Genomic DNA, 13,690 nt, shown 5'->3' on the forward strand with positions numbered 1-13,690 from the left:
TGGACTCTGAGGGCACTGTACTCATATGTGCACAAATGCACACACACATAATTAAATAATTTTTATTTAAAGGTTATAAGTAACTCCAGTTTCTGCTAATTGTAATTGATAAATCATAATTGTAAATATTTAAAGAAAATATAAGCTTTCCCATTTTGTATTTTGAGGCATGAAGAGAGAAATAAAAGCCAATTTTGGTCAGTTAGAGTTTTACATATACATTGTGATCAATGTATTTTGAGTCACAATCTCTGTAATGTGTTTTTTGTTTGTTTTTAGATAACAGGAGCTTTCTCTGTGAAGAAAGAATGGCTCCTCTAGAGATAAACGGCTTTGTCCAAATCCGAAGCACAAACCGGATCAAGCACACGCGGGCTTCTCAGTGGAAAGAAGCAGTCATCCAAATAGTAGAAAGAAAACAAAAGGTTAATCTGGTGGTTTCCTTGAAGTTGGAAGGAAGGAGCAGGGTTTTTCAGCTGGGTGATAATGTTGCAGGTGTAATGGTTAGTTGTTGTGAGACAGGAGAGCATCATCTGCATTTAACTCTGAAAGATGACACTTCCTTACTCATTGACAAGTTATCTTCCACAGATGTTGAAAGGTTGAAGAATTGCCTGGATTCTTTTCATATATCTGAATCCCAACAACTCGAGGAACCCAAGAGTAATCAGCATATTCCTGAAAGCAGTGATCCATGTTGCAGGAAACACCAGGAGCGAGTTTGTGGATCCTTGAATACTACAGAAGAAAGTGGGACACCACTGCCCATGAAGATGCCAGTTTCAGAGCCAAACTCCAGCAGCAGTCATGTTGAAAAAAGAGTGGAGAAACACAGAGCAAAAACAGGAAGAGAAAATCAACATCCACTGTAGAAGTGAATGAGGACATTCTTGAAGAAAATAATCCTGAATCAGAAAAGAAATCCAAAACCTATAACTCCAGGAATAAAAGAATCGAAGGAGAGAAACCAGTGGCTTTAAGAGATCAGGAGAAGCATAACATTGGGAAACTGGAACATTCATTCAACCCCAACACCCGTTTGGGTCCTACCCTATATGTCATTGTTCTTCCAACACAAATATGGTCTGATGAAAGTGGATCAAAGTTTAGACAGGAGACCAAAACATACACACATAATGAAGTCCATCCTTCTCAAGGCATTTATATAAAGGAACTGAAACCTGAAGGCTTCCCCAATTTGGGAAACACGTGTTACATGAATTCCATTTTACAATCTATTTTTGGGATTCCAACGTTTGCAATGGATTTGCTCACACAAGGTATCCCATGGGAGAAAGTTTCGAATGATAATCTTATCAAGCCCTTAAGCCATCTGCTTGTCCGGAAAGATATCCAGAATATGGTGATCAAAGGAATGTTACTCAGGGATGTGAAGAAATCCATTTCTATGGTTGCAAACACATTCTTGGGTAATGAAGAGAATGATGCCCTTGAATTTCTCAGTCACTGTTTAGACCAGATGAAAGTGAATATGGAAAAACTAAATGCCATGTGGATCACTGAGAAGGATAATGAAGCTGAGAGGTCATCTCCATCAACATATGCTGAGACTGCCACCCCCAAAAGGTTTGTTTGTCCTGTCAGTGCTAATTTTGAATTAGAGCTGCAGAGCTCCATTGTTTGTGAAGCCTGTGGTGAGGCTACTCTGAACACTGAAGTGAGTAATTACCTCTCTGTTGATCTGCACCAAGGGACAAGAGAAGAGCCTCTATCTATCCAAAAGTCCCTTGATCTTTTCTTTACACCAGTAAAAATTGAGCATAATTGTGCGAAGTGCAAGAACAAGAATTCTGTTCTCAAGTACACTTTGAAGAGGCTCCCCAGAGTCCTCATTGTTCATCTGAAACGCTACCACTAGACCGCTAATGGGTTGTTGGTGAAGAGTCATCAACCAGTTGAGATTTCTAAGTATCTAAATGTATCTTCCCACTACAATGAAAACAGGAAACCACCATTTCCCTTGACTGATAAGGTCCCACTTGATGACCGTGATGTCCCAAATGTCCCTGAAGGGATGATGCCTCTCAGCCAGTCAATACCATCTAGTAATGTGAAGAACTATGAGAAAATTAATGCAGATGGAATGTCAGATCATCACACTAACACTAAGGTTGTCAATGATTGTGATCTTAATGAAGGAAAGATTCTTGAAGGATCTCAAAATATGGCAAAACAGGTGCTCTCTAATTATAGGAATAGATTCCACAAGGAATTCCTTCCTCAGGCATCACCTCCAAGTGTTGAGGGTACTCAGGAGGACACAGAGAAGGATGTGAATAAGTCTTCAAAATTGAGAGATCAGAAAGATAATGAAGATTCCCTTGGTACATCAGAGAATCCTAGAAATAACAATGTTCCAGGAAGCAACAACACAGTAGATGCTGTTGATGAGTCAAAAAATGTGGTATTGAGAGATGATCCTCAGAATTACAGACTTGTCAGTCTTGTCAGCCATTTTGGGAGGTCCCATTATTCAGGTCATTATGTAAGCAATGTGTATGATTTTCAAAAGCAAGCATGGCTCCTGTACAATGATGTCCGAGTGTTCGAGATTCCAGAGGCTTTGATTCAGAAGATTCATCTTCACAACGGATACATTTGTTTTTACATGCATAAGGAGATATTTGAGTGGCTGTTGAAAAAGGCATCAGAGTACTAGTTACATAGAACATCTAAAGAGCAAAAGAAGAATTATGGATCTTTTCTCACCATTGCTTATTGGCTGTACACACGTCCTAGAAGAATCCATTTTTAACACTCATTTAGGTCAATTGAAAACTCAGCAAGCAAAACAAAACAAACAACATATTAGGACCAAAACCCATACATTCGTGATGCAGGCTATATACCATTTTCTCCTACAAGACTATAGTGATGCTTTTTACATTTTTTTGTTTTGCTTATTTTTGGTGTTTTGAGACTATTTCTCTGTGTGGTTGTGGGTGTTCTAGAAGTCACTCTGTAGAGCAGGCTGGCCCCAAACTCAGAGATATAACTTCTTTTGCCTTCCATCTGCTACCATCTATGGGAGAATATTTTAAAAAATATTTACTTTTATTTAATGTGTTTTTCCTGCATGTATGTCTGTGTGAAGGTGTTGGGTTTCCTGAAACAGGAGGTAAAGGCAGTTGTGAACTGCATATGGGTGCTGGGAATTGAACCCAGACCCTCTGGAAAAGCAGCCAGTGCTCTTACCCACTGAGCCTTTTTCTCCAGACCTAACACAATGGTTTTTTAGATGTCATTCTGTACCAACACAACACAGCAAGGAACTGACTAAATGTCCCCGTGTTAGTATCCTACATCATAATGGGTTCAAAACAAGTACTGATGGACTTAAATGTTTGAGAAGTGGTGTATAAAATGTCTTATTTCATCAGTGTATATATGATTTACTCATGTGATCTGGAGATTTTCATGATATTGGTTGCTCTCCATCACTTAATGTATACCATTCTATTGTCAATTTATTTAAAAGAAAACCTATTGTTTTGTATATGTGCTCATGACTCATTGCTGATGAAAGTACGGAGCTGCCCACCAACTGGTTTTGTGTTTCCTTCTCAGAATTGCAGGGCATAGCTTCTGGGTTGCACAGGAAATGAAATAGAGAGTGTGTTAAAATGTGCAAATTCACAAGCTCCATAAGGGCTCTGTGGATGCAAACACCCGCCACCAGTCCTGCAAGCTGTCCTCTGACTCTAGAGGAGCCAGCACGTGTGCACATATATGTGTAAATCAATGAGTGAAAATCTAATACGTTTTTGAATCTCACTATGTAATTTTCTCTGGCTTAGAACTCTATTTAGATCTTGTGTTCTATAACACGGATGTCTCCTGGCTTTGCCAACTGAGCCCTGGTTTTTAAATGTCTGGACCACAATGCCGAGCATAATAACATTTTAAAAGCACTTTTAATAAACTTTGAAGTGTCAAATATACTTGCTATATTCAAATCCTGATGATATGAGAAAATGGAGGGGTTCAAGGGACAGGGGGTCTGAGACAGACAGTCCTTTAGGTGAGAGCCTCCTATATTAGCACAAACTGCATGGTGGGGTTCTAAAGAGAACATTTTAGTTCATAAGACAAAGCAAGGTTCCCCTTAGTTCCCAGGAGTAGGAAGAGATCCTGTGCCATGAAGCAGCAGACTTCCTTAATACATAGCCCAAAGGACAGACTTGTTTTCAACCTGTTAACCTGATTCCTGGGTAGCAAGGGGAAAGGGAAACCAGCTGGGGTTGCTGGCTATGAGGGGTGCAGCCTGATCTGAGATACCCACACCACATCTGTTTCAGACACACAAAAACATAGTACTGATCCTCTAAAGGGGCTGGGGAGATAGTTCAGCAGGTCAGCGCACTTGCTCTGTCGGCAGGAGTACCTGAGTTCAAATCCCCAGCACCCACATAACAAGCTCCTCATGGCTGTGTGTGCCTGTGACTCAGCACTGGGGAGTAGACAAGGGTGGATTCCACAGCTCACTAACCATTCGACATGGCCACAATGGGAAGTGTAAGGTTCAGGTGTGGGACATTCACCAGAGAAAACTGCTGGACCAATGTGCTAAGGTCTGGGGCCCTGTTCACAGTTAGATTGTATTTTGAAAAGGAAACATGTGGGTAGTGATAGAAAACACCCCATGTCCTCTGGCCTTCACATGTGCAAGCTCACAGGTGAAAACACCACACAAAGGATATTTTCCAAATTCCTTATTTGGGCTGCAGAAAGGGTTAAGATCACTTGCTACACTTTCAGAGGACCAAGGTTCTCTTCCCAGAATCCACGTGGTGGTTTCCATTCTCTGTAACTCCAGATACAGAGGATCAAATGCCCTCTTCTGGTTTTGTGGTATGCAGACAAAACACCTCTACATTATAGCACTGCCCACTTCCACCATCAAAAAGGCACAACACAGCTTTGTGGCTAATTTAAAGAGCTAATACAATTCCCAGTAACATACTGTGTAAGAACATATACATAAGTTAACATTTTGAGGGTAGAAAACATACTAAAAGCCTGGTAATGTATAAAATATGGGGCAAAATTAAGTGAGGGTGGTAGGCGAAAGAAGAGATTAGTTGAGCACAGTGGTTCAAAATACCCAATTATCCAATTAAAAAACTGGGTGCAGATCTAAACTTAGACTTCTCAACAGAAGAATCTCAAATGGCCAAGATACACTTAAGGAATTGTTCAACATCCTTTGTCATCAGGAAATGCAATTATTTATTTCACCTTTGTGGTTTTTTGTGTGCTTCTGTCTCTGCACAAAGTGCATGCAGTGCCCACAGTGACCACAAGATGGGGTAGATGCATTGGAATCATAGCCAGAGAGGGTTGTGAGCCACATTTAGGTGCTGGACCTTAACAGCCATCAATCTGGACCCTGAACTTAGAATTCCTAAATAAAACTAAAGATCCTAAGGTAGAACAGATAGGAAAGTTTTAGGGAACAGACAGATTTATCCTCAGCGAGGCCTCAAGCAGAGCAGAGGGAAGCCTTGAGATCTACAGATCCAACAACTGACAATGTAAAAACAGGTCTTAGGCATGACCACACCCTGTTGCAAAAAGAGATTCTTAAGACTGGCAGAGCATGCAAGTGGACATCTGAGAAGGAACCAGCACTTCTCTGCCTTGAGTTTGGGAATTGCAATTGATCAAACCCTTGTATGAAGAGAAGATGTGACAGTTATATCCAATGTCAAATACTCTCCCCTCCACAGGCTAAGAATGAGACCACCTCCAAAACTACTGTGGAGAAGAGGGCAGGAGATGACTTTGGTCAGACCTAAACTTTTACAACTATCCTGGCAGGAAGGGATATTCTCTTTTTGTTTGTTTCTTTGTTTTTTTTTTTTTTTTGAGAAATGCTTTCTCTATGTAGGCTGTCCTGGATGGAATAGGCTCTGTAGACCAGGTTAGCCTTAAATTGGCAGAGCTGCCTGTGGCTGCCTCCCAAGTGCTAGGAATAAAGGCATGCACCACCATTACCCTGGCTTATATCTCCTTATTCTTTAATGTACATATTCCTCTCTGTAATAAGCCCTGAATATACATGAACATGTTAAAAAGACAGGAAAACTATTATTGTGGGCATGAGTAAATATACCAGCATGTCCAGACAAGGTGAACACGTTTAGTTCCCTGAAAGCACCCATCTTGTCTAGACTTCATCCCCAGATGTAACATTGAAACATGAAGTTCCTGGAGTCTTTTCTTTTACCATGACTCAGTAAGATGGATGCATTGATTAGCCTCAGGGTTTTGATTAGATTGCATAATATTTAAAGGTTCAATTTGTTTTCTGCAAGAGTATAGTATTCAGTGATCTCTACTCACAAGGCCATAGAACACAATTTTATATTTCTAGTCTTTAGAATCCATTGGAATCTTTTTGTTAAGAGTTTTTGTTAGTTTTGAGGGTTTTTTTTGTTTCAGTTTTTGTTTTTTGAGACAGGTTCTCCATGACTAGTCCTGGATGACCTGAACCTCACAATATAGATTCCCAGGCTGGCCTCAACCTCACAAAGGTCCTCCTGCTTCTGCCTCCCGAGTGCTGGGATTAAAGGTGTGCACCCACCACAAGCCCAGCCTTGTTATCACTTTGAGACAGGGTCTCACACTGCACTGGAACTTCATATCTAGCCCTGTTTGGCTTCTCACTCACAGCAATCCTCCTTCCCAGCCTTCTGAACACTGAGTTTCTAGGCATTAGGCACCACACCTGCCTTCAGTGATGGATTCCTACAGATGGATATTTGCTATTACAGGGAGAGTGACGTTTGAGGACATCACCGTGAACTTCACCACAGTGGAGTGGCAGGGTTTGAACCCTGAGCACAGACACATGTATTAGGATGTGATGTTGGAGAACTACAGCAACCTGGCCTCTGTGGGTGAGGAGGGCTTTGGGACTGAGGAGAGGGGTGATGGCCTGAAGTCTGAAATAGACAAGGACCTTTTCTAGGTTGAGCAGGTTTGTTTCTGGTCCACTTTTCACTGTTGGGGTATCCTATGTGAGTCAGGATTAGGATGAAGCAAGAGTGGAGTGTGGTGCCTAATTTTGTGATTGCTTTATTGCTTTGCTTGTGTGTGTCTGTGTCTATGTCTGTTTGATGTAATGTCTGTGAGTGTGAACGTGAGCGTGTTCATGTCATGGCATGCCTGGCGGAGGTCACAGGACATTTGGAGGTTCAGCCTCATTTCACCCTTTGACTGTGTTGGAGACCAGGTCTCTCATTCACTCCTGAATACAACTGACTAGCTGGTCCACGAGCCTTTGGGAATTCTCCAGTCTCTGCTTGGCTGACATTACAGAAGTGTCTCTGCCATGTCAGTTTATACCTGAGTCCTGGGGATTCAAACTCAGGTCCTAACACTCTCACAGCCAGGACTTTACCACAAGCCATCACCACACAGACCATTTGTTGAAGCTCCAGAGGGATGGAGAAGGGCTCAATGTGCAGGGCTTCACAGGCATCATCTGCACCAAAGGCCAGGCCCACTGTGGCTGGGGCCTGTATTCGTGCTGTCTGGCTAGTGAAGCCACAGTCTCCCAGAGTTTTTCTGTCATCAAGGAGCTGGTCATCCTTGTACAGCCTCTGCTCTTCTGGAGGCCGCTGGAGGATGCCTTGGACAACACGCTTTAGCTGGAACACGGTACTCGACTCCTTGGCTTCCGTGAAGATGGTGGTCTTGTGGCGGCGAATCATGAGAAATCCCATTAGGATGGCAAGCCCGTGTCAACCCCAGCATGCAGCCCCGGCCCTGCCCTGTTCCCTCCCTTATCATCTACACCGCCCCCACTCAGCCCTGAGCCCCTCACACTTATTATATGTTATAGCAGATCTAATTTTTTACACAAGACTTGAATCATAGATATGTGTTATATAATCATATATATATGCTATAGCAAATTAAAATCACATATATGTAGCTCATTTTCTCTTCAGCCTTTTGTTACAAGTTTTAAGTTAAATTAAAAAAAAACTATAACAGGAGACTTTACAGACTTTTTAACCATACCCAATGATCTTATAAATCTTGATATAAGGAGTATATTGAACAGAGAGATTCCTCTATTCTCTATGTGCTAATTTATACATAACATCAGTTAATATTGAGCCATAATGTCTTTCAGGGTAGCTATTTTGGGTGAGGGTGTGCAAACTGGGAATCCAAAGCTGTCCATTTATAATCGGACGACTCTGATTCTTCTAAATCGATCCAATAAACTCTCACCAAATTTAAATAAAGAGCAAAGTCTGTAAAAATATTTAATGGCTGAAAAGCATCTAATTAAAGCTGATTGATTCTAGCAAGTATGACTTCTAAGCTCTATCACCTGGGATGGGTACAATCTTGAGGAGCATGTGGAATTTGTGTACAGCATACATATTCTTGTCCTTTTCTAAGTCATTTCTAAAAACATTAAGTGCAATCTCTATTTTTCCAGAGAGGGTTTCTCTGTGTTGCCCTGACTGTGCTGGAACTCCCTGTAGGCCAGACTGGCTTCAAACTCACAGAGATTCCCCTGCCTTAATTAAAGGCATGCACCACCACCACCAGGTTGCTAAAAAATTTTTATATCCTAAATGTGTGGATTTTTAGATGTACTTTTAGGTATTACACAGAATCTATCTTTAAAAATCTTAAGAGGGAAAATTGTGGATATTTATCTCTAGAATCCAACTAACAAGCTAATGTTATTGTAGGTGTGAAAGAAATAATTGACCTGTATTTTATTTAGAGGCACAATAAGTTCTATAGGCTCCTTATCAGTAAGGGATTATTGTGAGTTACCACTTTAGCAATCACATTATTTGATAAATTAATAGCCTGCTCTGTTTTAAATGTTACATTTTGTTGTAAAATTTAATTGAGAGCTTTCAGAAAGCAACTTAAAAAATACAGAGAGGTCTCTAGTAGTGATAAACAGTTCCTATATGACCCCCAAATTTTAAATTTTGCTCTTACCATAAAAGTTAAGCATTTATTTAAGCATTAATTAGATGATCAGAAGAAGGTAACATCCTCCATATAATACATGACTAATACCTCTAGAAATTTAAACTACATTGTCTTAGTACTTTATTCCCTGATTGCAATTGTTTCTATACTATAAGTTGGACTTGTTTTAATTTTTTCTTCCCTGAAGGGATCATTGATAATGAGTTTTTCCCACCATGAAGGAAAAACAAAAAATATTCTCCATAAAGCGAGTTTTAATTTTGAGACATTTCTGCAATGAGAAAAAAAAAACATTTAAACACAAATCAAGCAAGCAAGCAAACAAACAAATAACCCAAGTTCTGAGCTGTCAAGCTAGATCATGTGACAGTGTTGGAGTTCCACAAGTCATTCCTTGGAACTCTCTGTTTCTCAAGACCCTGGCATCCCTAAAAGCTGCAGCCTGGAGGGCTTTGAGTGCCAGCCAGGTCACTCATGAGGGTGAGAGCCCCAGTATGATTCTGTGACCATGGGGAAACCTGATTGCTGGAGTCTCCTTTAGCCTACCCAGACAAGACCTGTGAAGATGTGTTACAGAGAAATTATTCTCTCTCTCTCTCTCTCTCTCTCTCTCTCTCTCTCTCTCTCTCTCTCTCTCTCTCTCTCCCTTTTTCCCTTTTTTCCTCCTGACAAGTCCCAAGCAATACATTACTATACTCCAGCTTATACAATGTTCAACATGGAGTTAGTTTATCTCCCTTTCCATGGGCTAAGCATATGAAGTTGTAGAGTTGTTGCTCTGAATGTTTTGTTCCTTTAGATCTTAACAAATCTCTCAATAATTGTACAAAATGCTAGGTCTCAGAGGACTGAGCAGAACCCATGTTAACTTTCACTCTCACCTACAGTTGTGACCCCTTGGGTGAGAAGACTGAGTTTCCCAAACACCTAAGTCCATTTAAAGAGAACTTTAATTACCTTCTTTGATGGTTGTGAGTCCCATGTTGCAGAGCCAGCTCTGGTGCTTTCCCTGAAGGCTTTACAGGGAAAGCCTGTAAAAAGCTGTAAAGAGCCAGGGAAAAATGGAGACATTCTTTCTTCAAAGACAACCCCTGTAATCTAAAAACATGAAAGAAAAAGCACAATACACACTTTAACTATTGAGCCCTTGAAGCTGTGCACATTCTTTGGAAGACACATTCAGAATTAATTTGCTTTGTCTTTTGCCATCTCAATATTTAATTGTGACAGTTAGTTCTATTCATTAACTTGTTACAACCTACCATCACCTGGAAATTTAGTCTCAATGAGGCTTTTTCTAGGTCAGGTTGGCTTTGGTCTTCTGATGACAACACCCATGTGTGTTAGACACACACACACACCAAGTAAATGTAATAATAAGGAGTCCAAAGTCCCTTCAAACACTGAGACTGTAGGCAGTCCTTACATTGGCAGCTCCTGGTAAAGTCACAGATTTCTACCAGGTGGTGGTGGTGCAAGCCTTTAATCCCAGCACTCAGCACCGAAGCAGAGGCATGCAGCTTTCTGAATTCCAGGCCAACCTGTCTACATAGTGAGTTCCAGGATAGCCAGGGCTACTCAGCAAAACCCTTTCTACAAAAAAGAAAACCATACAGGTGACATTTTCATATACATTCCAAATTCTGAAATGAAAAAGGAACGAATAGTAAGGAATTATCAGAAAAAACAAACAGTGTAATCTACCAGGGCAGATGCAAAATCATGAAGAAAAAACAACTATACAAATAAATTAAAATTAAAAAAATAAAACTAAAAATCATTTCTAAAATCAAATGAAAACAAAAATATATCTGGACCTAGGGTTCAGGCCTGTAATCTCAACTACTTGTGAGGCTAAGGCATGAAGTCCACAATTCCAAACCAAGTGGGCAAAGGCAGAGGCAGGCTCACAAAGAGGGGGAGGGGCTAGAAAGCTTCTTTTGCAGTGGTATTGATGACTGCAGACCCACAGCTGAAAATAAGAAACACAGAAGGCTTCTAAGGGAACCTCGCTCCCACCCCTCTCACCACCACCACCCCCCCCAAAAAAACAGAGTAGACAGGGAGTGGTAGAATTTCTAGTGAGACTCTTAGTCATTCTGGGTGCCTTACTTCCTACCTGATACCTGTGATTCTTGGTCTCATAATTTCCATGTAGCATGATCATATAATCTATGTGCAGGCGGGGCATAGCTGCTTAAACCCATATGTACTTGTGCAATGGGGGTGTCGGGCAGGAACCTATAAAAAGCCAGTTCCATCTTACCCCTTCTCTTTCTTCCTGCACAATCATTTCCCATGGGCCTAAGCACCCCATTCTGTTTCCTTCCCCTAAAAACCCTTATATGGGTTTTGTCCTAACTGGTGGATTTTCTTGCATGGTAAACAGTGCTGCCTAGTGAATAACACAGAGCAGAATAATAACTAACAGGAAGTCATTGAAGAGAACTCTTAAAATTGGAATAGGGATCCTGAAGTGTAACTCTTCACTGTTAATGACTTCTGGTGGGGGTTTGGAAAGACTGTTTTCTTTAAGAGACTGGACACTGGGAGTTTGACTATGCTCCAGTAAATATATTGACAAATTGTCTTGATTTTTTTCCTCCTTATCTTTTCTTTGGGCTAGGTCATTAGGCAGTGGAGGAAGTGAATATAATCAGAATGAATTATGTGAATCTCCAAATAACCAATTAAAATGTTATGTTGGGAAAAAAGAAAACAAATTTAAAGCTTTCATTGGCTGCAGAGCAACTTCTGGGGGATCTCTGTAAGTCTAAGGTTGACTTTGAGGACAGCCTGATCTACAAAGGTGAGTTCCAGGACACCTGGGGTGTTACACAGAGAAGCCCTGTCTTACAAACACAACAGGAGCTACAGTATCAGTCAGTCTTGCACACCATGAACAAAGACCTGGGTTTGATCCCCAGCACCTCATCAATGTTACTTAGTAGTATACACACATCATTTAACTCTGAAGAAGTGGAGGCAGGAGGATCAGAATTTCAAGGTTTTCCTCCACTACAGAGCCAAGAGTTTGAAGAAAGACTCCATGAGACCCGGATCATGCCCCCATTAGAATCAGAATATGATTCTAATGACTCATGATTTACCTGTAAGAACCGAAGAATCAAACTGCTCAAATTCAAAAGCTTCTGAACAGCAGAAAGAACACTCATAGGAGGGAAGAGAAAGCCTAGAGAATGGGAGAAAAATCATTGCCAGCTTTTTCTCTGACAAGAGATCAACATCATCCTGAATATATAAAGATCTCAAAAACAAACAGCAACAACAAAAAACAGAACTGAGTAACCAATCATTGAATAAGCAAAAGCATTCACCAGTCAGAAAAAGAAATACAAATTACCAATAAATACATGACAAGTATTTAACATCTCTAATCGTTAGGAAAATACCAGTCAAAAGCACAGAGGGAGGTAGCTGCTCACAGTATCACACAGCTTTAATCCCAGCCAGTGGAAGCAGAAGCAGGAGGATCTGACTGAGGGTAGCCTGGTCTACAGAACAAGTTCTTAGACAACTAGGGCTAGGCAGAGAAACCCTGTCTCAAAAAACCCAATACATAAATAAATAATATTAAATTTAAATACTTTAATTAAAAACTGTAATAGCTGGGTGGTATATCACACCTTTAATCCCAGGATTTGGGAGGCAGAAGAGTCAGGAGGATCCCTGAGTTCCTAGCCAGCCTGTTCTACAAATGGAGTTCCAGGACAGTCAGGGCTACACAGAGAAATCTTCTCTTGAAAAACAAAACAAAACAAAACAAAAAACCAACAACAAAGAAAACCACAAAATTAATATTACAAAGAAAAATTAAAAAAAAAAAAGGAACAAAGAACAGAGCTACAGTTTGACCCTGCTATAGCTCTGGGTGTTTATCTGAAGGAATCAATGTCAGGGTAAAAATGGGGCCTGAATGCCTATGAATTTTTTTTTGAGACAAAGTTTCTCTCTGTAGCTTTGGAGCCTGTTCTGGAACTCCCTCTTAGACCAGGCTGGCCTCAAACTCAGAGATCTGCCTGCCTCTGCCTCTGCCTCTGCCTCTGCCAAGATTAAAGATGTATGCCACCAAGTAGGGATTCACCTATGAATTTTTATAGAAAACAATTCAACTATAGGCTAATGGTTAAATAAAAGAGATGTAGAGAAGAATGCATAGAAATGTACATATACACCAAGGTGCTTAGTTCAGCCAAAAAAGCACAAAATTACATTATTTGCAGGACAATTTGGAATGGAAATTATGTTAAGTAAAATTAAGCCAGATTCCAAGAGACAAATATTTCATATTCTCTCTCACGTGCAGAATCTAAATTTTTTTTTACAAAGGGATTTAAAGTAGACAGCAGACCCCCAAGTAAGAGGGTGGGAAGACTTTTTGGGACAGAGGATGTAGATGAATGGTGGGTGTGTTTTTCTTAAAGCACATATGAAGTTGAGATGGAAAAATGATGGTGAGGATAGGGGAGGAACTGGAGGGAATGGAAACTGGGGTGGATTTGATCAAAATTGTTACATGCTTGTCTGAGGTTCTCAAACAGTAAAGAGATGAACGGGGCAAAAATGACCTGTGTGCATTGTATGCCTCTACGAAATGTCTTAATAAAGCCCATTACTTTCTACAATTACATACTAATCAAAATTTTTTCTTTTTCTGAGAAAGGGTATCATA

At 40.5% G+C, this 13,690-nt stretch overlaps 2 pseudogenes; one reads left to right on the forward strand and one right to left on the reverse strand.

Moving 5' to 3' along the window:
* The first annotated feature begins 308 nt into the window (after positions 1-308).
* Positions 309-5,819, forward strand: LOC143273713 (ubiquitin carboxyl-terminal hydrolase 29-like; annotated as a pseudogene).
* A 952-nt stretch (positions 5,820-6,771) lies between these two features.
* LOC102913707 (elongin-B pseudogene) lies at positions 6,772-7,751 on the reverse strand (annotated as a pseudogene).
* Between the last annotated feature and the right edge of the window lie 5,939 nt (positions 7,752-13,690).

The sequence above is a fragment of the Peromyscus maniculatus genome, chromosome 1 (assembly GCF_049852395.1).
Source record: "Peromyscus maniculatus bairdii isolate BWxNUB_F1_BW_parent chromosome 1, HU_Pman_BW_mat_3.1, whole genome shotgun sequence".
Lineage (NCBI taxonomy): Eukaryota > Metazoa > Chordata > Mammalia > Rodentia > Cricetidae > Peromyscus > Peromyscus maniculatus.